Source organism: Macrobrachium rosenbergii, chromosome 19 (genome assembly GCF_040412425.1).
Source record: "Macrobrachium rosenbergii isolate ZJJX-2024 chromosome 19, ASM4041242v1, whole genome shotgun sequence".
NCBI lineage: Eukaryota > Metazoa > Arthropoda > Malacostraca > Decapoda > Palaemonidae > Macrobrachium > Macrobrachium rosenbergii.
In genome coordinates this window covers 26,129,843-26,156,743 of record NC_089759.1, presented here as the reverse complement: position 1 = coordinate 26,156,743, position 26,901 = coordinate 26,129,843, and the positions used below count along the sequence as shown (strand labels likewise).

The 26,901-nt window shown below is 38.2% G+C and overlaps 2 long non-coding RNA genes across 3 annotated transcripts in view; one reads left to right on the top strand and one right to left on the bottom strand.

The window, feature by feature from the left end:
• The window catches only part of LOC136848765 (uncharacterized), a 205,695-nt gene that overhangs the window by 144,240 nt on the left and 34,554 nt on the right, over window positions 1-26,901 (bottom strand). The window lies entirely within an intron of this gene.
• LOC136848764 (uncharacterized) overlaps window positions 1-26,901 on the top strand; it is a 54,973-nt gene that overhangs the window by 12,947 nt on the left and 15,125 nt on the right. For both annotated transcript variants that reach the window (XR_010856129.1, XR_010856130.1), the window contains exon 2: window positions 15,589-15,786. This is a non-coding gene — a long non-coding RNA (uncharacterized lncRNA). The remainder of the gene's footprint in view (window positions 1-15,588; window positions 15,787-26,901) is intronic.

Here is a 26,901-nt window from a genome sequence, read left to right as displayed (position 1 = left end):
CGTTGTTTTTGATGTAAGAGCAACAGGAAATTAGCAATTACCGTTTAGTTTTCTGTACTGAGGACTTTCATAGAAGTACGTGATAATTCTTTGTCTCTTGTTGAACTAAAGAGCGGATATTATATACCTGGTATTCAGTAGACTGGTGTGGTTGCTTGCAAAGGGTAAAGGTGGCCAAAGGGCTGGCGGCCTCTGTCCAGAACATTTTCTGGAATTTCTGGAAACCGGAAGGATGCATCCTCTGAACCCACCCATTCTGAGAGGAATATATATATATATATATATATATATATATATATATATATATATATATATATATATATGAATTTTTGTCACATACTGTACACTGTGACTTTCTTTATTCACAAACATTAAGCGACAATTATTCATAATACTTCGGGAATATGTGTGCGTGTACATATGCATGTGTATGTGTACGTGGTAAAGCGATGAGATGAGCCAGGTTATCCTGATGTACTATGTAACACTAACCGAACTCAGTAAGAAGAAGAAGAAAAAAAGGAAATGAAAGATGTTATTGTACCTCTTGTCTTTATGCGATGACAGCCGCTTCATGAAGGGAGAGATGTAAAAAGCTTCTTTGGAATCCACGAGCTAAGGAAGTGGCTGTAATCGGAGTCTGGAATAGCAGTTTTAAGAAACTGTTAATTGTGAAACCATGGAGAATCAAAGTACGATCTACTTATGGTTGGTACATACCGAGGTCATGGAGCGTGATGATAAGAGAATGGTACCAGGCGTAAAGTTACTGTAGATTTCTTATACTTAATTAAAGAGATGAGAAAGTATAATATAAGGAATAAATACAGCAGTTGCTGTTGAACTGAAGAAGGTTAAGTTGCCATATAGAGTGTCGTAGACTGAGCAAGACGAAATTCGGAAGACTGAGAATGATGAAAGAAAAAAACCACATGAATGTGGCAAATGACATTCTCAAATGCACAAGATAAAAATGCAAGTAAATGACAATTTACTTGAAGAACTAAAACGTATAACCTGTCGGTGAAACGCGGGTCTTCCCCTTTTCAGTCTTCTAGAGCCTTCAGGTGTTCATGTAATGCCGATTAGGAAGTACATGAAAGGTTAGTGAGTCCTCTAGAACCTTCAGGTGTCCATGTCATAGCGGTTAGGAAGTACATGAAACGTTAGCAATAATAGCAAAAGGTGTAAGTCTCAGATGTAAGAAACAAGTACGTAAATTAAAACTTTTAAATCAAGGTCAAGGAAATGGAGGGAATTTCTTAGCTATTTTCAAAATAAGTTGTGCACGATGTTTGTCGAGCGGGAAAACCGTAAACTATGCGCAGAAAACATGGACGGTATGTGCAAGTTTTAACTTGTATGCAACCACTTAGCCTATCAAAAATTATATTTTTCTAAAACTGAAACAACTCTCTCAATAACAACTGACGGTTCCCAAAGATCAGTTCATGCTCCCAAAAAGGAGTATTGATTACAGTTTCGGCATCCTCTGTCACCCAAGCAAGACTATTTTTTTCTTTCTTTCATGCACACGCTTACATACTTAGTATGTTTTCTTTTTGGTACCAAAGGTTTTCATGTTTGAAGTTCAGCATAAAAGTAGGTCTGAAACTGCAAAATTTCTATTTAGCTTTTGAGCAGAAGTTAAGCTCAGATTTAGAAGCTGGTTCAGTGTCTGAAGGTGGTTTGGTCATAGAGAAAGAATAGGAAAGGACGCATAGTCGTAATGAGTGTAGGATTCAGAAGTAATTGCACCCATGGAGACATTGCAGTCAAGAGTTTCTTAGTCTGATTTCTTCGCGTCCTAGACGATAGGATGGGCACGACATTATGGTGTACGGATGAAATTTAGGAAGGCACGGCGATAGACGGAACATAGTCCACTGGTTAAAGGTACTGGTGCTGGATTATGGCACGAAAAGCCAGAATGCGCAAGTCTATACCAAGGTCCAAAGAAAAGTGTTGAAACTTGGTGTATACCTCGAAAACGAGTGCCGAGAGCAGCAAACGGAGTACGTGACGTCATGACACTGACTCCATTTTTAATGCAGCAATTATTAATTATAGAGGAAAACTTTTCATCTTAAATTTCCGCTAGTTAGAAAGGCCAGAATTTTAAACTTGTGGTATCTATAATCTTACCGCACATATATAAACGTTAGTGTCTATTAAATTTTAACGCCCAGCTGCGCGTCCTAACTTCTCTGTTATATTTAGATTTTTATTGCCAACTGTGTTCAATTAATGTCTAGTTTGCAAACCTTTCGAAAATAATGAAACAAAATTAATAAAAGGCTGAATAGGCTTCTTGTCACCATTTTTTTTTTATTTATGAAAATGATCTTTTATTGAACTAAAATTGACGTATAGTTTATCATGTTTGCTATTTAAGCTTTTGCGAAACCGCTGGTGTTGTACATTAACGGTGGGAAACAAATCCCAAATAACGGAAAAACGACTTCCGGATTGTGATAGCTAACCCTTGACGGGGAATTAGACCGAGACCGAGAGGAATTGTCCGGGAGGGGTGGTTGGGACAGAAGGTAGAATATTTATGCAAAGACCTCCAGATTTCCATTCCCAGCTATTTGTCGTACACGAATCGATGAAACAGCCTTTCATAAATCGAAGCGTCTATTCACCCATACTTATATAATCCTATTGTGAGCATAAAAAGACTGCAATCGTATTTATTCATTACTGAAATTCCTTAAAGATCCATTCCCAGAGTGCAAACAGGAATGAAATACAATCCAGTTATTTTGTACAGATTACATAAATTTCACGAAGACATCGTTCAACAAAAACAAAAACAAAAAATCTGACTGCGTTCATGATCTCAGTAAATTATGACAGAGCGGTCTCCTGCTATCGATTATAATTGCACAGAGCGGTTACATTACAACCTTGCTGCATGGCTGGCATTATATCGCAACACTTCATATATGTGATATTGTTCAGGAAAAACTAGATTTCACAATTTTGCCAGAGGGCAAATGTGTAATTTTGACGCAATCCTTTTGCCTATTTGAGCATAACATAAAATTTTTGGTAATTATTGATGATTTTATTTGTTTGGGTGTGGGGACAAGCTGAACATCCAAAAACTGATGTCCAAACTTTAGAATGTATTTGCTGACCTAGAGCATCGTACAAGAAAGGATTTGTAATTTTCGACATTTTTCCAGCGTGAATGGTCTTCTATATGAAAGAACGTTTTAGGAATCAATATAAAACCGAGTTGTTGCTTTTTTTTTAGGAATCAATACAAAACCGAGTTATTACCATATAATCACGGTATTGAACATTTCATTTCCATTACGAACAGATTCTTGAAAGAATTAAATTCTTCCTGTTCTTCAGTCAAGATTAAAAAGCATTTAGTGACGCGCTGGTACAGTGACTCACACCCAGAATTAAAATTCTGGAGAAAGGACATCCATTAAAATTCCGGATGGTTATCATGGCACCAGCGTGTCTAGGGTAAAGACAAAAAAAAAAATTCCGATGCTCTTTTCAGAGGTTGCTACCAGTCCTTTTTTTTTTTTTTTTTTTTTTTTTTTTGAGAAGATACATATCCCGATACGATTTTGTCTTCCATTACTTGAGGAACAGGAGATAAGACCCGTCCTTCCACATTTCTTAAGGAACGAAGATAAGACCTGTCCTTCTTCGTCACTTTGGGGAGGAAGATAAAACTGGAAGCCAGCTGCCGTGGATGTAATAATTATCGTCAGTGAATAATTATTCCCTTACACTGCTACATGTTTAGACTTAGGTAAACTTCTCGGTTGAAGAAATGCTTTTGATTTTCGTGGAGGGGTCAAATCTATTATTATTATTATTATTATTATTATTATTATTATTATTATGTCAGAACCAGCCGACTTTTAGACCTAATTCTAGGTCCAGGTGTCCGTGGAAAGAAGACCAAATTAGTTACCAATCAAACTATAAATGTGTTAATTATTATTATTATTATTAATAAGTCTCCCAACCAGACATGAATTCCTGACAATTTAGGGTCCAGAAAAAAAAAAAGTTACTGATTAAGTTATGATCTGACCCGACATTGCTTTACGGTTATCAGTAAGTTCTCTATACTCGTTGATCTGCAACATTTGAAGAAAGGCCAAATATGGCGCAAGAGTAGTTTTTTTTTTTACCGAGTTATCATTTTTTAAGTAACAATATTTGGATGTGATGTTTAGGTGTCACTTATTTTGATCTTAATTTTAAATCAGAACAATAATTCAATTGTTAATAGTCATTGTAAAGTGGCCATGAATTTTAGCATTCAGTTGGACATAGTGAGAATATAATTATATAAAGATCGACATAAATATGGGAAAATAAAAGTAAAAAAACCCTTGACATTAAACAAGCAAATGGTGAATAGATGCATGACTTACAGTAGCTAAGTAATAAAGAAGCAGCACGCTTACTGGAAGCATTATAGCATCTCTGAATCTAGAAAAAGTAGTCACCATAAACACTGTCAAGTACAAAAAATTAAAAACCCTTGATACAAGATAATGCTCCATTTTTGCTCATCTGCACAGTCCACCTCAAACACTTTGGGAATCAAGTAGCAAGCACAAAATCGTAGGGGAACAAGCACCAGAGACAACAGTAGAAGTAAGTCTTGTGGGAGACAGCCAAGCATGAAGCAGTCTAACATTGATCTAAATCATAAATACTTTTCACGGCCTAAGAAAAAATAAATATCTGAAAATGAAATAAGAAAATACAAAGCTGCCAACATAGCCTCGCGGCACGAGCCACTCAAGTCTCAAGTGTTTAGCCGAGAATCACCACAATAATCCTCTCCTGATATCTGCCAATGAAAACAGCTAATTCGTTTCGGAAAAGCGAAGGGCCAGTAACTACAAGGAACATACCGTCTGCAAGCTGTATCATTTAGTTTTCAGTGGTAACACTCATTTTGCTGGTAAAGGCTAAAAGTTGAAAACAAAATTCCTGAACAGAAAATGCTCGATTTATCTTCTGGATATGTTTTTACGTTTTACTACAAACGTCTTATTAAATGAGTGAGAAAACCGCTAAGTGGGAAACATACCCCAATATCGGAATATTACTGAAATTCCAACAAGCATAACTTATATATATATATATATATATATATATATATATATATATATATATATATATATATATATGTATGTATATATATGTATGTATGTATGTATATATATATATATATATATATATATATATATATATATATATATATATATATATATATATATATAATATATATGTGTGTGTATGTACTCTATGTACACACAGACACACACACACACACACACACACATATATATATATATATATATGTATATATATATATATATATATATATATATATATATATATATATATATATATATATATATATATATACTGTATATGTACATATATATGTGTCTGTGTGTGGTTTACGTATCATTTGATACGTTTGAAGTATATCCTTAACATCAATGAGATAATTAATTAGAAGAGGTGTAACTTTTTATATTATTAACGTCGTAAGTGAATGATACACTTATTACAGCGTTCGGTATTTCCGAATTAATTATTTTTAGCTAACATTTTATTTTATTTCATTTTTATAAATACTTATGTTAATATTTTTGTTGGTAACATAAAAGAAAACCAGAAATGATAAACATTTGGCTTCTCAGAAGGTTTCCCCTTCCTTTAGCGACTTCCCGATCAATCGGACAATCATCTACAATTGTTTTGCAAAGATATAATCATTGGTGAGTTAGTGTGTTCCTTTTTATAGAATGGATTTTATTTGAAGTTAGTCAGTGCTATTATGCAGGGTCAGATATTCATTAAACGGAGTGTGAGCTTTGTAACCAGTAATCACAGGAATATTACCAGTTTAGATAGAACGTTCAATCTTGCTTGTACCACAGGCTATATTTTTACTGGCGTTTGAGGCAATTTTAGACCCAATACCGAATGTCTGCATATAGGTTAATATGCGGGTAAAAATAAAGTGGCGCCTGTATATTCTTTAATCAATCATTCGTGTTTTGTGGGTACCAGCTTCGTTTTTACTCTTGCAAAATTACTCATTTAAGAAGTATATTATTCGCTTACATACAAAAGGTTTGCCGAATTATTTTTGTCTATTTTTCGCCGCTTTCTTATTAAGTAACTCGAGGGATTTTTTGTTCATGAAAGTCTTTAAAATGTAATTAGTAAGGTTATTTTATTTAGTAATGTATTTATTTACCTGTGCATTTATCTGAGCAACATGCCATCACAACTGGTTCATCAAAATGTAGATCGAAGTGCGACCTTTTAAATAAATAGCTTGATTTAGGAGCCAAAACAAGTTGTCCCGCAATTTCTGTTAATTAATGCAAAGTTGAGATACGAAATTTTCATTTGAAAAATTATACCCGTAGTTTTCCGATTTCAGTGATTTAATGGTCAATCAATAGACTATATTTTGTAATTGTCAGTAGGGTGCATTTGACTGAAAGTAGGTGTGTTTTTAAACGAAACACTTATCGAGTTCTCCCACATAGCATCTCCACTTTATAGTGGGTTGGACATTGCCAGCCATTGGCTCAGCATCCTATAGTGGGTGATGTGGATGTTGTGCGGATGAAGTGGACATTGGTGGAAGGGATGGAGGGGTTGGTAGGAAGAGAAATGGTTGCCCAGAGAGAGAGAGAGAGAGAGAGAGAGAGAGAGAGAGAGCTTTGGGGGGTCGGGGGTTGGTTGGAGTGCTGGTTGGTTTCTGGTTACGGCTTGTAGTCCATCGTCCTGCTAGTAACCCTACCCTCAAAACCCCTGACGCAACCTGCTGCTGCCTTTACCTACTTCCCAGGTCCCCCTTATCCCTTGTCCCCGCCACCACCTTCCTCCTCCTCCTCTTAGGTTGCCTGTCTTCCTTCCAACCTCTCTGTCTCCCTCTCCCTCTCCCTCTGGTTACTTGGTTTTCTCCTCTATTTTTCAGCCCTCTCCCCCTTCTTCTTCCTATTGTCCTCCACCGTTTTTTTACGTTTTTCTGAAATATAATTCTCTCTCGCTCTTCCTCTCTTATTTTGTTAGTTGGTAAGGTTTCTACATGGCGACAAATGTGTTATTTAGCTTCAACGACCTGCATTTTTATTTCTATTAAATTAACGAACGTCTGCTGGTCATTAATACTTGCTTATGTGGCAGCAGCTGCCGCTTGCTCTTAACCATACCTTAAATAAACTTCCCGATGACCCAAACAAGGCCCCTATCCTTACTCTTTGAACTTGGCTACGAAGTCAAATATCTTTTTGTTGACATCCTTGAAGACGCATCTGCTTATACATTTCTATATATAACTTGTTTGGAGTAAAAAAAAGTTCCACAGATATGTTCATGTACATTACCTGTGGGTCTTCACGAGTTTTCGCAATTCTTACAAAGTGTCTCTTATATAATGAAATGTGTTATCGTATTTATACAAGTTTTTATTTAGTTATCTCTATGGCTGTATTTTAAAACTCTGTATGATAGTTATTTAAATCAGTAGAGTCTCTGACTGAGGTATCTGAAGGAGCCTTATGTTACGGCAGAAAAATGTTTAACGGTAACAGTTAACAAATATTTGCTCATTTACCGGGATTGTTGATAACCTAATTTCTCTAGCACAACCCAATATCTTTATCTAGCCTAGACCCGAAGAAAACTAGAAGAAAAATAAGTGTAAGCTCATCTACGAGGAAGCGATAGACTTGTCTTTCCCATGAAGGAAGAAAGGTTATCAGTCAGGAGAAACGGCGGTAAGAAGCAAATTCCAAAGCTTGCAAGTAAATGTGGTAAGAGGGAGCTTGACGGGTACGACGACGACGTAGTCACAGAGAGTTGGAGTTTATTCAGGATATTAATGTTATGTCAAATTGCAATACTCACGCGGATGTAGTGTTATTTAAATGGGCTGAGAGCAGAAATAAAGTGCTGTTAATAACGTCACGTAAGAAGACTATCCCAATAATGAAGCAAGGGTTTTCGAGTTTATATTTACAGCAGTTTCAAGCGCGCGCGCGCGCACACACACACACACACACACACACACACACACATTCCGTGCTTTTTTATATTCCGGATATGAGTCTCCACTTGACTCATAATTAAGAGTTAAATAAAGAGAGCTCTTTGAACCAAATGAAAGGAAATTTAGGCCTGACACGCACGAACTCTCGTATATGTACGTATACAGTGTATCGAGTGTAAAATTAAGTCTCCTAATTTCTGTGTTTGTTTGTATGAGACATTACAAAGAGAGGGGTTCAAATGCTTCAAAGGACGCGTAATGGCATTGACACTCCTTGCTAGATTAGAACAAATTACTACGCACGCTGCTATCGGCAATATTATACTGTAGTAGTCTCAGTGCGGCTCCCTCGTAACTTTGACGCAAACATCTGTCTCCATAAAACATTCAGAATCTCAATGATGATGGAGAGGTCGGGAATCTGAAAGTTCTATAAAGCGTTTAGATGGAGGGATCAGACTTCGGAAAGTTTAATAAAGTTTTAAAATCTCGATGACAACAGAGACTGGTCTCAAAATGTCAACTGATGTCTCGCCCGCCCCGCCCTTAATTTTTTTGTATCCGTCCTCTCCCCTGCCTGGATTACTTGTGGGTCTCACAGGCATTTCCATTCATTTCAGTCCGAGTTTCAGGAATAAACTTCGATTTAAGGATCATGCATAATGCAGTGCCGGTGTTGTGCATCGAAGCATTTATGGACACCATTGTTGGCTTCCGTTTTGTTATGTGACGAACTTTTGCAACAAAAGCAGTGACAAGTGATATATGATATTCAGGAATTCTGCCGAAGAGTTTTAGCTGGGCGTCCTTTTTTATTTATATATTTATTTAATGTGCTTGCTGCTGATGGTGACTGATTATTGGGGGTGTACGCAAGGATGCCGGAAGTGACCCACAAAATGAGAGCTGGTTGAGAATAAAACTACGAAGTTTATGCATTATTTTTATGCCAAACTCAACGACAATAGTAACATTGATTGATTTGAAGATTTCTGATGTCATGACGCCAAAGGTCACTGACATGATGTCTTGGCAAAAACGAGTAAAACAATAAGAGATCACAGCTTACTTTTCTTCCATACGTAGAGAGATAAACCTGAAAACAAGATTTGTAATGAAGCTTTTTATATATATATATACACGAGGTACATGTGATAAAATTTCAACTTTTCTTGAACACACTCTTGCAGACATGCTATGTTTGCTGTAAAAATTTTCATTTTTACTTATTTTTCACAAAAATGCTGTGGTCTAGTCCAAATAAAATAAATACATTTTTAATGTTGTCTCACGTTAGAACGTAGAACTTTGAGTCCTCCTCAAAGTTCACAATCCTAGAGAGCCAATTTCTTATTCAATTCTAAGGTTGAGATACCTTGTTGAGAAACTTGTAGTCATTTTCTAAACTTTGTTGTGAAATAACCTAAGACCGATATTCTTGGTTTCTTTTTAAAATGCTGACCATGAAGTTTCCCTAATTTACAAGGACACGATTTCATAAATGTACAGCTATTACTGTACAGAATAAAGTTTTGACCAAGGTTTGGACTAAGGGTCCGACCTATGGACCACAGTGTTGGCCAGCTGAGCCGGAATTTCGAACAACATCCAGGCCAGCGGAATCGAGGGTTAATTTGACCGCGGTTTACCCGACCTGCGGGTTCACGGGAGATGGAGCACAGGGAAGCTTACCGGAGGGAGAACTTCCGGTAATTAGGGTCACTGAGTGGAGGAGCAGCAGCAGCATCCTCGCCGTACGAAAAATAAAACAGGACCGGCTCCCTCTATTCTCATTGTCAATATCACCGTCTCCCATCCATTCTCATGGATGGATTCTCTGACCGTGGTAGTATTTGGAGGTTTACTATTGTGAAGTGTATTCACGGGAATAGACTGCAGAATTAGGCAGAGGTAACATTTTGTTACCTTTTAGTAATCGCACCTGGTTCCTGTATATCTGTAGCATTTATCCGTAAACTCACCCCTTACTGAGGGTGGGGAGTAATTAAAAAAAAATAGTCTAAATGCATGCCATAACACTTTATCAAACTGTTTTTCTCGGCTCTACTTAACGCTTCCTGGACGTATTAATTCTGGAAACAAATTATCATCGGACGGGGGAGGGTTCACCTACACGCCGGAAGAGGAGACCGTGCTGGCATACGGCCAGGCCAGGTAATCGGGCAACAACCCAAGCGCTTGTGAATGGCGAGGAAGGTCTGGGCTAGAGGTGATCCAGTTAGGGGTATTTTTTCATTTATTTTCCCAACAAGCTTTTAATCATAGAAAATATCAATGGAAGGTTCATTCTGCCACCGGACTCCCATTTCTCCTTTTGAATGGTGTTTGTTACGGAATGCTGGTGACGGAAGCGACAAGAGCTCATAATTGTATTGTTAGTGGCGCTAATCTGTAAAGCACATGACAATGCATGCAAATATTGTCGTGATATTTTTGTGCTTTCAAAATGAAACTGATTCTACTTTTGGAAATGTCGGTACAATGTAAACTATGCAGATTTTTTCCTGGGCATAATATTAAGGGACTAGAGTCAGTTGTTGTGAAACAATAATCAGTCCCATTTCTCTTTATTTTAGCCAGTGGTAGGCCAACATTAACGAAATCTCTCGTTCTCTCAGTCTATAAAACCAGTTGCATGTTCATGTTTTTCCTTCGCATAAACTGAAAATCAAAGCTATGAATAACGCTTAAATTAATGCCCTTTTTTTATAAAGAATACTTAACATGAAATCAAATATCAATTGTATTTTAGCAAAATTAAGTACAATATGTGAAAATTTCACAAATCAACGATGGTTATTCAGATGGTGAAATACAACCTGTTTCCTGCACACTACTCCGAGCAAGGAAAATTCTCTCTCTCTCTCTCTCTCTCTCTCTCTCTCTCTCTCTCTCTCTCTGTGATGATTTGCAAAAATATCCACTAACCAAACATTATCATTTACTATTATTAGTCTGAGAAATATAAACAATAAAGTTCGTTTTCTTTCTGTAAAAACTAATGAAGCATTTCATAAACAAAAGTAATAAGGGAAGACCGTGCATTGTTGAATTGGAAAAATACAACAGTAAATCCTTCTTCTCTTATGAAAAGAAAGTTTAGAGCTTACCGCAGTAACAAAAAGCATTCAAGATTAAAAGAAACTTTAAAAGCATTTCCTCGAACAAAAGAAACACGAGAAAACTAAAAGGGAAGTTGGCACTAAAAAGAATTTACAAACAAAAATATTACAGCAGAAGAAGGCCGTGCATTGTTGAATATGAAGAATACCAAGAATGCGTTGATAGAGTGGCTTCGCTCGGTGTCGGTATATTGTTGGCCGTGTGCTGCATGGCTGCTGCTGCCGCTGCTGCTCCAAGTCCTTGGGTGGAGTTTCCGGTGGCACGCATTTCCGCCCACACACAGCAGCACGCCCGTGCCCACTCCCACCCTAGAGACGCGCTTCGTATTGTAAATTTCGCCCACAACCTTCTGTTCGGTTGCCGTTCTAAAGACTAGACGAAACCGGTTATGGGTTTCTCCGGGCACTTTAGGGGGAGGTGACGTTGCAAGGTTGTTATTGTTCTAAATACTACTTATTACGACTATTTTCCTTATATTTTTTAAATGATCGATCTTTGGTTCTGAAGATAAGAATATTACTGCAATTATTTGCGTGGGAGATCGTTGTTTAAGCTGGCAATTACCAAGGATGTTCCATCTGTGCTATAGATGTTGCTTCTCCTCTGGCGGTACCTGGATGATTACTGTAAAAAAAGGAAACCTAATTGCAACCGGAAGTTTACATCTGCTGGCGTCATCCCTCTGAGTTGAAGTAGGGGTGCACGCAGCATTTGCCTTTGGAAAATGTTGATGGGGGAGGCAAAAGAACAGTTTGGGTGGGTTTCATTGTTTGAACAGTTTGCTTGGCTGTCATGACTTCAGCAGTTTACCTAGCTGTAATTGTCTGATCTGGTTACTCATAGGAATCGGGCGCTCATGTAACATAAACCAATTAAAATTATAAATGTTTTCCAATGGATTTCTGCTGTCATTTATAGCGAAAACCCATAACCCATTTCATTGTGTTTTTGTTTGAATTATTTACTGTTCTCAGGCATGCGTTTTTTTTATTTTAGTGAGGAATTCATTTTCCAAATATTTTTTTAAAATTGCGTCACTTTCTGCCCTTTTTTTCATTTTCAACGTAGAAGAATACATGCCTATTAGCTAGCCAAAGACTTTATAAGGGGGTACCGCCTCTTCGTTGTTGCTTGGGATTAAGCTAGCTTTATGTCAGCACAGGCTCTTGTTCCTAGAGAACCCCTTAAAAGGTTACCGCCTATAATGTGCCTGAGCTTAATCAACCAACAAAAACAACACTATTCGTTACATTTGATGTCTTCCTACGTAGATGTCCAACTTCTTTGAAAACAAAAGCCCTCAGGGCGAGCCCCATGGGAATCAAGAAATGCGACTCAGCGGACAATGATAACAGATTCAAAATATTTAGAATAAAGCCTCTGAATCGCATGATCAAGGCCGACTTGGGCGAGTGCTGGCGACTGACCGACGAGGGTTAGTGGACTCGTTGGAGTTAACGCCCGGGTCTCCGTCGATTTGCAATGCGTGAATTCTTTTTCCTTTACGCATCGCTCAACATAGTTTCAGGAAGCCATGAACAATCATAAATGGGCTACATGACATTATAAGTGCGAGGTGACTAGCTAAACATAATGAGTGTGTATTACATTGTGTGGTTAGTTTTTGTTTACAGTGTTGAAAGGTCAACGCTAAATTCGAGCGTAGGCTGTAGTGAGCGGAAGTAACACCTGGTTCATTGAGCACCTGTATTTTGAATTCAGATTGCAGAAAAATATGCTACCGTGAAGATACCTCTTTACAACTATTCTTATTTTAGTTCAAGCTGGCCTTACACCAGCACGGGCTCACGCTCTTTGGCAGCCCGTAACAAGATTATTCCTCCTGCATCCCAGTTAATTGTTCAGAGTCCAGGGACGTCTCTTGGTAGGATCTCGACTTTCACTCTGAAAGGATTTATGAGCTACGAGCGGATCGTATGTACTAATCTGGAAATCTACTGTAAGGACAGTGAACCTGCTCTGCTCGGTTCTGTAATCCACTGAAATTTCCTGCTGTGATCCATAGTTCGATAGTTCAGAGATCTAGCTATTAAAGTTACCTGCTTGTAATAGTATTCTATTGCAGGAGTCACAAAAAACATACACTCATCACATACTAAACACAAGCCTAGATATTACAATATTACAACACCGACAAGTACGCCTAGCCATTGAAACCGTCGAAATCTTTACTCCGGTTCCTGACTTTTCATGACGTCACGTGCACTATTGCATCACCGGATGTTGGGATTGTTGCACACATAATTCCGGATGCACCCAGGGCCTACGTAACTACTGACAGAATTTGCGTAGCGAACTGGTACTTACGTTTCCTTATTTTAATAGATATAAGAGTTCAAGCGATTTGTTTCATGTCATAATTTATTCCGCATCACATCCCATTCTATTACTGAAAGAGTATTGATTATTGGTGCAGTTCTCGACTTTATATTGCTTTTTGTATTGATTAAAACGGATGTTAAAACACGGCAAAGTACATAAAATAACATGACAGATTAACAGAAGAAACATAATTACTCGCAGAGAAACTAACAATTACCTTAACATAACGTTATCATCGTGGAGCTGACGCATTATCTGTCAACAATGGGGAAGACAGGAGATAGCAAGTTGGCGCCCGTCATGAAAATGTAAGAAAGATATCCTGCCTTTTATAATGCGAGACGGAAAGAGGCGAGGAACCATTTTGGGAGAGTTATCGAAGGGAATAAACTGCCTGACAGAGACTGATATAAGTTAATGATGGTCGGATGCCCTGAGCTGAAAGTGATGAAGTGTCCGCCACTTACGGTACCTTTTCTCCCTTGCTGTACCCCCCGGGTACGTGACCTTAACCAGGTGGGGCAGGAGGCCGCATGCTTCCCCCACCCCTAAAAATGAAAGATGAAATTTTGCTAAATAATATATATCAAGAATTGTAACTAATTTTCATGTATACATTTCACAAAAAAGTGACAGCACACGTTATGTAATTAAGAGCCAATGACAGAATGTTCGTTACCTTCTATGAAAATCAATACATTCCCTGTAAAAATAAGTTATACTTTTGGCCCTCTCCGCCCCAAACCACGAAATGGTGTCTACGCCTCTGTCAGGGAACAGAAATGATAAGATGCGCGCGCGTTGTTTTTGTGGTAGACCTGAGTAAAAATTGCCGATCAAAAACTAGTGTTCCTTTCAGTGCAAAGTAACTCTCATTTTACCTCGAGCGCTCAGATTACGGAGGAGTTTCTGGACGCATTATGATTCATCATTTCAGGGCTCAAGATCTGTGAGAGCAAAAGCTAAATGGAATGACTTTAGTTCATTTACAAAATGAGAATAACTTTACCTCTTTAAAAGAATGCATATGACTTTAGCTCTCAAAAATTCTGGACCAGAGAGCTTTGTCTCCATGAAGATGAAGATCTTTTTCGTCTTCCACATTCTTGTATCGAATATTAAAATCCTCTGGTATTACTGTATCATTCATTTTACAGTTTAAAGGATGTATGAGGTCGGTCCTGGTTAAACCCTTGTTGATGAGCTAACACCCCTACAGGAAATATTTTAGAGACCATAATGGAAGTCACCAGGTTACACAGAAAGCAATGATTATGAAATTCTCATGCACTCGACCTTCCGCACCCCTTTCCTTCCTTCTCTATTTCAAACAGAAGCCGTAGAATGAAAAACAAAAGAAAACTAAGGTCGGTTCATGTTGTCTACGGGCAATCCATAAAACTCTATTTTCGGTGATGTGTTTTATCCATTTTTTATCTTGGTAGATTTTTTTTCGAAAATTCATTGATTAGAATGTTTATTAATAAGAAAAGACTAACTTATGCACCATAAGCAATAATTATTTTAGATGCTGTTAATAGTAGACGTAGTGCGATAGATTTGGTAAACCTAATTGAATTTCAGTTGTTTTAAGCTGCTCAGATTTCTGCAGGTTGAAGGAGTTTCGAATAATAGTCAGAACTCAAGCAATCTGTTCCAGCATCTACTTCTTTTCATCCCTTTTACAAAGTCGCACCTTTCTGTTGTACTGCACGATTACACAGAAGCTTAACGGTACTTGGTACTGTCTGTGAGGGAAATAAATTTACACCATGTAGTATCACAAAGGAAAACCTGTAACAAAATGAATATATTCTCTAAGTTACACTGGCAAATCTGTTATAAAGGTCTGGTAAAGTACAAGTAATAAAGGTCTGGTAAAGTAAAAGTGATTAAAGAAATTCACCAGCGACTTTTTGGAATCTGCGCACTGTGGTCAGATAGGGTTATAAGATTCCACATTTGCCAAGGCTAATCGTTTATACAGTATACAATTTTCATGTTTTTTTTTTTCTCTTGTCCGACAGAACTTCAAGCCTAGCCCGGAAATCAACGAACACTTAGATGATGGTTTAATATTATTCTGGCGCCACGAATATGAGGGTCATCGACGCCTACGCACAGAGTGACTCCAAAATATATTGAAAATAACCCGAATAATATTCATATTGATATCCATGAGTAATGCACAATGGAATCAGAATCTACCGTCGCTTCAATATAAGGTAGTGGAAAGTGATCATTGCCATTGCGCAGGTGCGTCTTCTTTGTTTCATCTGTATTTGTACAAACCAGTACAATGTTCCGTTAGTTGTGCAGAAGTAAATCTTTCATATATATTGATTAATGAGTAATTTTAAGCATTCAAATTATGTAATCACCATCTTTTATTGTATTTTGTTTAGAATTTTTCTCTTCATTACATTTATATCGACATTAGGGTAAAAATTAATTAATTTTAATTCATCTCAGCAGAGCGGAGTTAATTTTCAGTTCCTTCTGAAAAATATGCAAGAAGGAACTGAAAATGCTCACCACTGTAGCTTATTTTTATGACTTTTCAGTAGTTTCGGAATTTACTGTCTTGCATATTTTTTCCTTATATTATCTACAGCATATAATATACTGTAGTTCGCTGTAAATGACCTTCCTTAAATGATAGACTGTGGTGCTTAGTACACTAATTTCTAATAACAATGTTGGCGTGCATTCCTCAATGCAGTGTTCATTAAGGCCAACTTGCAAGCAAGCGAAGCGCACAGTTTATTAGGCTGAATCAGCAGATTATCAAAAGGTGGGTTACCTCTTACATGGTTTGCGGTAGTAATCATATAAACGAGAAAATTATTATCATTATTATTGCGTTTTGATGTAGCAGTATAAAATTAGAACCGTGAAAAAATTACATGAATCGCTGATAAGACATGGCTAATCTACCGTGTTTCATCAATCCACGTCTAAGTAATTATACAGTACCCTAAGCCATCCGAATAGTACTAAACCTTTCCTGGTATACGTAACCAGCCTTAAATTATTCTTTTTTACGGCAAAGTTGCCGCTCACATTAAATGTCCGAAATAAACACAAGGGATAAGTTGAATTTTTACATTCTCAAAGACCATGGAATTCTAAAGTTTCTCAAGAGTATTTGGAAACTGATCTCAAGAGTCCTTGAACTCTACTATGATTCACCCACTCATTACTCAGAGATGTTATTTAGATGAGTTGTTAAGGGGGAAGGGTCAGGTACTGAGGCCAAGAGAGAGAGGTCAAAGATGATAGTCATCACCGTACGATAGCCATTATGGGGTATGTCTATTGGCCACTGATGAAAAAGGTTAAGTAGTTAGGAGCGGCCCAGTGGTCATCAAGTAGGTAAATGCAACCATCAGATTGGAGAAGCCCCAAAGGGGTCAGTGGATTTGATTTGACTTATGAAAATTAGGCTATAAAGCCTAACACAGGGGCGCTATCAGCCATTCAGTGCTTGCCTAAGACAGTGAAAAGAGGGAGCTGGAGTGGTTGGACAGCAAGATGAGAGAAAGGACGCGGGAATGGAGGTAGTAAAGTAAGAGGCTAAAACGTGGGTGCAGATAAGGACCGAAGGTAATACCTACAGTGCGCCCTAGGGAAGGGAGGGTGTTCAGATGACGAATGAATAAAGCTGTATACTGTCAATACAGTTCAGTAGAAAAATAGCTCAACTCCAACCCACAAGCCTACGTTTAATCCAGGTTTCTAAATTAATCATGAATGACGCATGGGTTTCCTGATATTTGCAAAAAATAAAAAGTCATGAAATCCTTTTGTTTACATCAGGTGCTGTCTCCCGTCAAAAGTTCTCTTGTAAGATTCGAGTCCGAGCTGTGTAAATTATTTATTTGCTCCCATTCACCATTTTTATGACAGATTCCTGTTGTTTAATATTCATTCGCCCATGTAATGCAGGCACTCTGATTCCTGGACAATCTACGTAATCAATCAATTTTCCTGTATAGTGATCATGTAACCGTTTGTTTCCCAGAATTTCATAGATTTCCTTGTGAGTTATTCTTGTGCCTTTTCGCTGCTTTATATTCACCCAACCTTCTCCCTCTCTCTCTTTGTATCTAATCGCCATTCCGCTCATCTGTAATCAGTTTTAAGACGAAATTGCTGAAGACGACTAAAACGACAACTCAGGCATGTGGCTTAACGCTTACCGTTGCTGCTTACTTCAGTAACTCGTGCACAGTGTTTGCAGAGAGGGTTTCGTCTGTCTTCCGTGAGCTACAATGTATATCATAGCTATCGCAAGAAACAGGGCGCCCTTCGGTCCCCAGCCAGCTACATTGCTGTCTCATCTTTCCATACGTTCAGTTTAGATTCCCCACGCTTAGCTGTCCAACTTCTTTAACTTTGCCTTGCTCCATGGCAAAGAACTAAAACTCCGACAGTCCCTCCGATGAGGGTGCAGCAATGTGACGCAGTGATCTCGCTAAAATAATAATAATAATAATAATAATAATAATAATAATAATAATAATAAATTAAATTTCATGGGTAAATTCTATGTATTTTTGGCAGTGTAAAATTATACAGTTAAGTTTCGAAAAATACCACACTTTTCATTCCAGCTTCCCCTTAATCACTTTTAATTCCTGATGACGCTTTGTTTACGAAGCCAGGCATCCATTTTAACCAAGTCAACGCCATCATTCACGAAATTGTCTGAAACAGCATTCCATTAGCTCGCTGTTTTTTTGTTTTTTTTTCATTGTTACATATTTTTGGAGCTATGCAAGTAAAGCCTATTGTACAGTAGATATTATCAGTGTAAACAACACATTTTGTACTGAACTCCTAATTAAGACGACACAGAGAAGTCTGTAGTTTTATTTCTTGGAATACTGAAGTGTTTAACATTCAAAGAACATTGTTTTTTATAACCAGCTTCCCAAGTAAATATAATTCTCATAAATTTCATGAGCTTTCCTTTCAGTTTATGTCTTCTGATAAACTATTTACCATGTATTTATATTTACTTTTCCAACCATGGTGTTTTGGTAATGTACTCTTCGCGAAAGGTCAGATTTTTAAGAAAGATTTCTGAATTTGCAATTTTCTATGGTTGATTTTCTTCTCTGGGATGGTACGTATGAAGTCATTTTATCATCATTAGGGTAACGATATTCGACATCGACAACACTGTTCGTTGGCGTGCTAAAGAGAATTTTCAGCATGTATGTGTCTTTCAGCTTATGCGGTTGTCTGTCTCGACTATTTTGGGGATTGGGGATTGGGTGGTTCGGGGAGGGGTGAGGGGGTAGGGGGTTGGTGCTGCCCCGCCGGTGATGGATTTGTATTAGGACTTCCTTAGCTGGGGCCTTCAGTTTCATATTGGGAGGTAAAACGTTGAGGGCTATTTTGGGCCTCGATGACGTCAATGTTTGGTTGCTGACAACGATGCTGAATTCTACGATGAATTTCTTTTGCCCCATCTTCAGCTAGACTTAAGGATGAGGTTGCTGGCATCACGTGTATTCAACGGGCTTATGTGGCCATTGCGTCTTAAATTTTAGGTGGTCACCCTTCCAATTATTAATCAGCTTTAACTGGACCACCAGTGGGGTGTATCTATAAATCTTCGACCAGTTCTTTAGGATTTTTTTTCCTATCGTTTATTCAATTACTTATTTTCATCTTCGTTTTGCTTTACTATCTTAATTTCTTTTTTTATAAAGTTGAAAAACTCCTGGTTGTGTGCAATAATAGGAAAAATATGCTTGTTTGTAAATATAAACGAGAGAGAGAGAGAGAGAGAGAGAGAGAGAGAGAGAGAGAGAGAGAGAGAGATCACCTGATGTTCGGGCCCACCCCGTCGAGGCCCTCCCTTTTGCCTGTATCATTTCTCAATTATTATTATTATTATTATTATTATTATTATTATTATTATTATTATAGGCATTGCATCTAGTACCATCAGCTACTGTGCTGTGTATACGGTAGTAGGTAATGTATCTATATTCCTACTGCGTATGGCCATGAAGTGAAGTAAAGTATATCATTATTTTATCATTATTATTAAGCAGACTGACCGCCTGTAACATCCTAAAACGACAGCAGCGAAACGCAGCGTCAGAAAGTGTTATAAAGTGTTTGCACTTGTAGATTGCATTTGTTAACCTTGATTGGTGTGTGAGGCCATGGCTCTCTACACAGCTGGTGTGCAGCATTCCATCGGGCTCCACGACAGGCTTATTCATACGTGGATCGAATAGACTCCATCGTAATATTTTAGTGTTCCTGTCTTGCATTCATGAAGGTCGATTTAAGGAGGCCGCTGAAAGAAGCCTTCATCGCATTGCCGTCAGGAATTCGGTTTGTGGTAGCTAATGAAGGCTCATTAATTTTTTCATTGCCTCTATGCGCTTCAGGTGCAGTTTGTTTGTTAGGTCATGCGTGCGTCTCATTTTGTTTATATGCGCACGCGCACGGGCGCGTCACAAATGCGCGCTTTTATACTTTTTTCGACACTTGTTTCCTCTAACAAGGGTGGTTCCAGAGGCAAAGCAACACAACAACCACTGCGCTATTTATACTTCAAGCTACTTAAGAGTGTTCAATCATGGACAAGCCGCCCAGTTTAGAAAACTTTCATAGCATCAATTGCTCCTTACATCTAAACAGGAAGCCCACCAACAGTGTGTCAGACACCCCCCTTACAATGTACCATTCACTTATATTACATCTTTAGGGAAATATTAAGGACCTTCTTTCCAGTACCTTTCACACTATCTAAAGTTCTAAACCCTTCAATGTCTTCCTCTCCTCCTCCGTCCTAACGCTTCTGAATTATACATTCTTTTCATCAAGCTATCGTCCTCCATTCTACCCACATGACCAAACCATATCAGATCCCTCCCATCCAACCTTTCATTACGACAACTATTTTACCATTTCCACAAAGCTTCACATATCTTTTCAATTCAAAGTGCGACATGCAAACAGTTCATCTGAACATTCCCATCTTGTCTTCCAGGAACAATTCGTCTCTCCCCAGTCTTCAGCACACACCCTGCTACCTTTCGTGCTTCATCTGTTCTGTGACTCACCTCTTATCTCGTCTTACCATCATCAATCATATTTATACCCTCAAATACTTAAACTAATCTCCCTCTTTCATTCTTCCATCATCCATATTACCATTCATGTCTCCCTGCCCTCATTTAATAATCTTGCCCTTGCTTTTAGATAGATTTCAGAAGGTACCAACATTACCGTTTTCAGCAGGTATAAAGTTACTTGCCCCATCGTGCACAAAAATTCTTATATTTATCATAATTACATGTTTCTGTTACTTCTGAAAGACCACATGGACGAAGGTTATGGTATGAATAATACCAGCATAATCTGCCCTGATAATCTCTGAACATATAAAGCGTAATGTGGTACAATTTGAGAACTTGAACATCCAATCTGCAGGGGCATGATTTTCCATGTTACGACTGCCATGAAAGCACTGCGTTTGTTTGTTTCTGATTAGATATTATACTGACGTGCGTGCGTGTGTTCGTTCAGGCAGAGGAAGTGAGTCGTCTTTGAATAAGGCCGGGTAGAGAGAGGGATGGGTACGGGAGAGGGACGGGGTACGCAGTTATGAGGGTCAGGCAGTCAGGCACTCAAGGGAAGAGACAAGGACCAGCAATGGGAGCGGACAGACAAACACTCAGTTAGTCAGCCGTTTGCCCTGTACATGTGAACACACTCCCGTTCCACGAGGCACAATTTCGCACCCTTACTAATATTGTTACTGTGGCGGGAGTTTCGACGCCTAGCCATTCTGCAGTGCTTTTACTTACACTCTCCTAAACAACCATGCATACAAGACACCTAATGTCAGTGCTTTTCATTACAAGTGCAGGAAAAGTGATCATTTAACCCAACTGTCAAAAGCAGAAGAAAAACCAGTTCTAACGTCTGTCTTTTTGTTTATCCGTGGGGATACTTTCGGTTTCTCATTCGACATGATGATAAACAAACAATGAAAAGGAATTTTGTTCTGAGTGGTCTTAAGTGCTGCAGTTTCGTTTTGATGTTGGCGATTCGTGGCCACCAATTTATCTTGCTATTCACGTTCAGGATGTCGAGTAAACTGAAGTGATTAGCAAAAGCGAACGTGGGTTGGTAACTTCCTAATCTGTTTGAAGATCGTCAACGCTGGTCTGCCATCGATTCTGGCATATAAATAAATTCAAAGGAAGATCAAAGATACACCTGTTTGGTCTGACGTTAAGGACCGAGTTCTGATCTCATTAAAGTGCACAGGACAAGCTGTGATGGTAGACAAGGAAGCCTCTTAGAGGAGTGATCTGTGAGAGTGAATCTAAGACTATTTTAGTGATGATGTATAGGATACAATGAACTGATACAAGGAACGTTAAGGTGTTTCTACACCAGTTTGTGAGTCGGATCCGGTGCACGCAGACTCTTATAGGGATAGAGGTGGTGGATACAGTGATGGTAATACTTTCGTAGGTGCCATGTATGAGGTTAAAGTAAACTTAAAGACGAATATTGTCTTACAACTTTACTTTCTGCTTTGAAGAGGGAGTAGATACAGACAGCGCAACACAAACTTGTAATGATTTCAGGTAGGAATGAATTACGTCGCATATTTTGGATATTTAACTCACCGGGGCCTTTAATAAGGTGATTTCCAGTGAATTCTTAAACGCAGTGCCTGAATTAAAGCAATTCAAATAAAGTCTAGTATATAACACCATAACATGTGACTTTATGATTTGGGAAACGACCAGGTAGGATGTGTTAGTGCTTGTATTTGCATTAAAGACTTATCAGACATCAAACACTGACTAACACTGTACCTTTATATTACTGTTACAAGGAGGTTCATATTTATTCTCTCTCTCTCTCTCTCTCTCTCTCTCTCTCTCTCTCTCTCTCTCTCAGAATCAAACACTGAACTGTGCGAGTGATGACAGCATTTTGCCCTGAAAGTAAACTGAACAGGAGTAATGGACGTCAAGTGAATGTGAGTGTCTCATATCCTGTCAGTCTGTCGAGTATTTCCTTGCCACCCGCGACAGTCGCAGCGACGTGTTCGAGTGGGAGGAACCGAAAGTGATGTAATAAGAGTCCAGGGAGGCGGAGAGAGGATGCATGCAGCCCTGATGTTCGACAGAGCTGACTCATCCATCCCTCGGCATCGGATCATCTGCGTTTAGATTAGAATTCGACCGGCCGAAGGGGAAGGGGGAGGGAAAATGGTCGGATTCGACTGATCAAAATGGTAGAATTCGACCAGTCAAAATAGTACAAAAATTGTCGAATTCGAGCAGTTAAAATAGTAAAAAACAAAAATTGTCGAATTCGACCTGTCAAAGGACAGAGAAAGTAGTCGAATTCGATTAGTCAGCAAGGTAGGAAATGGGTAGAATTCGACCATTTCGATTGGTCGAATTCTCAATCAAATGGGTAGGAAAAATGTCAGAATTCGATCAGTCAAATAGGTAGGAAAAACGGCCGAATTCCACTAGTTAAAAGGGGAGTAAAATGGTCGAATTCTACCAATCAAAAGAGTAGGAAAAATGGTCGAGTTCCACAATTCAAAAGGGGAGGAATAATAGCTGAATTCGACCAACTAAAAAGGCAGAAATAATGGTGAAACAGGGAAGAAAACTGACGAAGCTGGAATAAGTTATATTGTTTCTCTTAAGCAAAAAGGGCATTTAATGCCATACTCATTTTGCACCCCGCTTATCGCGGATTTGACGGCCATCTTGGAAAATTAACATATAAGCTGTCTCACTTGGGACTTAATGTAGAGAGTAATATATTACTATAAAAAATAATATACTTAGAATTCTTTTAAAAAAATGTGGTATACCTTTTTCTAATATGCTATTTCGTTTAAGCGCCAGAGGTGCGAGAATAGTCACATGATGCTTTGGCAACATAATGCCATAATAAAAATTTTGAAGGATACAACCAGTTTCTAAGTTAATGATGAATTTATCTGTTTAAGGCACCAGTGAATTAGGGAAAAAATGTCATTAATTATTATACTGTGGCAAAATGTCTTCATTAGTGAAATGTTTCACTTGTGAAAAACTATTTTCTGCGAGTATAAGTCATGAATGTCAAGAAAGCCGTTTTAAAAAACACATAGAGTACAGTGTTGGATGGGGAGATGGGAAACATTCCCAGGTGAAAGCACTGAAGTGTGACAATGCTTGAAAAAATGTAGAAAAGCATGTACCAAAGCAAAAAGTGCAACATTTCTCCAGTTAAGGTAACAACCACTTCAGCGGCAATTACGTCTTCAAAATCTATGAATCAGCAAATTTTGATTTTCTCCATGATTGCGTGTTTTGTGGAGATGATGCGTCAGAGGAGTTTTCAAGAGTACAGCTCAATATGACTGAGTAAATTTGAAATTGGGCAGATTAAAGACTACTCTGGAAGCAGGTGAAGGGAGAAATGATGACTTGAGCCAGAGTTAATGCAGCAGAACCCAAGTGCCATTCAAGCTGCGTGAAAAAAAATCTCCTAGGAACCTTCTACGAAGAAACGTGGTCGTCCCCAAGGTGTTACAGTCTTAGGGGCAAAGACTCTGTTTATGCTTAACATTACAGTAGGAGAATACATATGAATGCAAATTTTCTGTCTTTGACATTTTTGAGGGATGAGATGGCGATTTGCCAACTGATAAAAAATAAAAATCTAACCTGAAGGAAATACATATGGAAAGTATTCTTTAAATTAAAACAGAAGCCTGTTGTGTGCTTCCGTGATACAGGGCAAAATATTTTGACACGCTTGTTATGTAAAATAAAGAAATAGTGAACAAGAACTGCCGAGGGTAGTGCAAGCTACTGAGAGAATAACTGCTGAAAATATAAGGTAAAAAATCTATTACACTGATCAATGTCCACCGCCAAATATTGATCCTTGAATGATTTGGAAACATCTTTATCAGATACTCTCGGCTGCTATGTTAAAACTGTTCTTTTAAAAAACCAGAAAGGAGTTAATGGAAGTTGGATAAAAATGCACATGCCATCTGAACAGCATCTATTTCATTCTCTCACATCTCTATAAATAGGCCGTGCTGCTCATCTCAACAAAAAATATGGTTTTGAGTAACTTTTAAATGTTCTTTCCTCCTTAGGAATGTATGCTTCCTATGGTGATGTAGAACTGGTTAAATGTCAACTTAGCAAAATCCAAATAGGAAACCTCAAAATGACGCATTTACGCGTTTGTATTTGGCAATACAGATTTAATATCTGAACTGGTGATGAATTATTAAGTTCTTTAATATCCAGTTGATTCTGAGATGGTATTCAAAAGAACTTAATTTACGTAACTGAGTACGAACTAGCTCTATACCCCTATTGTTCTGGATGATGTGACTGTGAAACTGTCGGTGATGCAGTTTATGTTGTCGTACATGCAGTAGCCTATTTAAAACTGCAGTACGGAGAAATTGCTATAATTATCTTTGATGGTTTTCTATAAAATCTAGTAGAAAAAACAAATTGTGCTGAACGTGAACGATCACTTGCCGCCACAATCATTTTTGACGCAACTATGCCAGTAACATCGAGTCAAACCAAATTTCTCTCAAGCGAGAGAAATCGGAACCGCCTCATCAAAATGCTTTTGTCACAACATTAGTCACAGGGTTTCTCTGTAAAACAAGCTACAGAAGATGCAAGCTCGCTAACTCTTAATGCTGCTATTTAAGAATCCTCTAAGAGTGAGTCAGTAACTATGGTAGGAGGGTGGTGACCTTTTGATTATCCTCACAGCCTTGGTTGGATCGAATGAAACTAAACAAACTGTACACACCTAAAATTTAAATCTGGATCATTTTTTTTTTTTTACATTCATTTGTCTGACCTGATGCTGTTTCCGGATTTTTCAGGCAGGGCAAACTGAAGTTATGAAGCTTTTGCAAAACTATGTACAGTTGCAAGAAACTGTTGAAGTGTTGAAATTCTGTCAAAGCAGTAAAAGCTGAGATTGTCCAGTCACTTAACTAAAATAGGCCTAAATCTATTCTTGCTTCCTTGCTTCCCACAGTTGCTGCTGCTAGGTTTCATTCACTGAGGACTTATCACCAAGCCAGAAGTGGCTGGGGAATGACTTGCCACCTACACAGATGGAAATTGACTACAAATGGGCTAATCCCAGTCACCTCAAAGCCAAAGACCTTGCTCCCTCAGAGCTGCTGCTTAATATTATATCATGTAAATGCCAGGAAGGTTGGACTCAAGCCACTGAAATGCTCAGAGTTTCGCTTTACACGCAAAGGGTTGTTACGTTCGAACTCAGACGTAACCTTCGATGAAGAGGATATTGCATTCGTAGAAGCAGATGAGGAATTAACGGATGAAACAAAGTGGGTATCTGTTCAAAGGAAAATACCTAACAGATTAAAAGAACATTAGCAGTTATAAATTTCAATAGAAGATAATCATCTTTGAATTATTATATGCCTGTCTATGATCTTTGGATGCTGGGCTACTTAGTTGTTTTTTTTACAGGGATGTTAAATATGCCCCTTACACTAGCGAACTCGTTAAATGGTACTTGAAAGTCTTACAGGCCAGTTCGAGTTTAGGTTTTCCCATAATTTCTTTGGATATATACTTCTACTTCTTTAAGAAAGTCAGCACAGACTTGAGAAGTTCATGTGCGGGCATCCGAAATAAAAATCAAGATAATCATCCAAATGGTATTATGGAACCAAGAGATACTGAAACAGATGTGATCATTTGCAGCTCTGGCGCTTGAACGGTCAAACATATAAAAAAATGACACTGAATATTTTTTATAGAGAATTTTATGCAGATTATTTTTTATGATAGCACATTTTCCGCTAAATTAGGTCATAAGCGAGATATTTGCAAATATTTTTCCAAGATGGCCGCCGAAGCTACGGTGGTGAGGGGTGAAAAATTAAGTTATAAGACATGCGTTTAGTAAGAAAATTGTTGCTCCGAAAAATAATCAGGGGCGTTGTTTTTTTTTTAACAGCAATTTATACTAGACAATTCCATTATCATCATTAATGTTTTTACAACTTTTATCTTCATAGGCTTAGACATGAATCGAGTTATCTCCGATCTCTTTACATCACATGTTCAAACCATCACAATGTTTTCGCTGCCCGCCACCTCTTTCTCAGAATCTGATGTCAGTTCCTAGAGGCCCCTTTTCTGCATTCCTCTGTAGTTTCTTCACTTGTTATGATAAACAGCAATGGGCTCAGCGCTCCACATTGATGGTCTCCATTTATCTCGAATACAACTGATACGCCTGTCACTGTC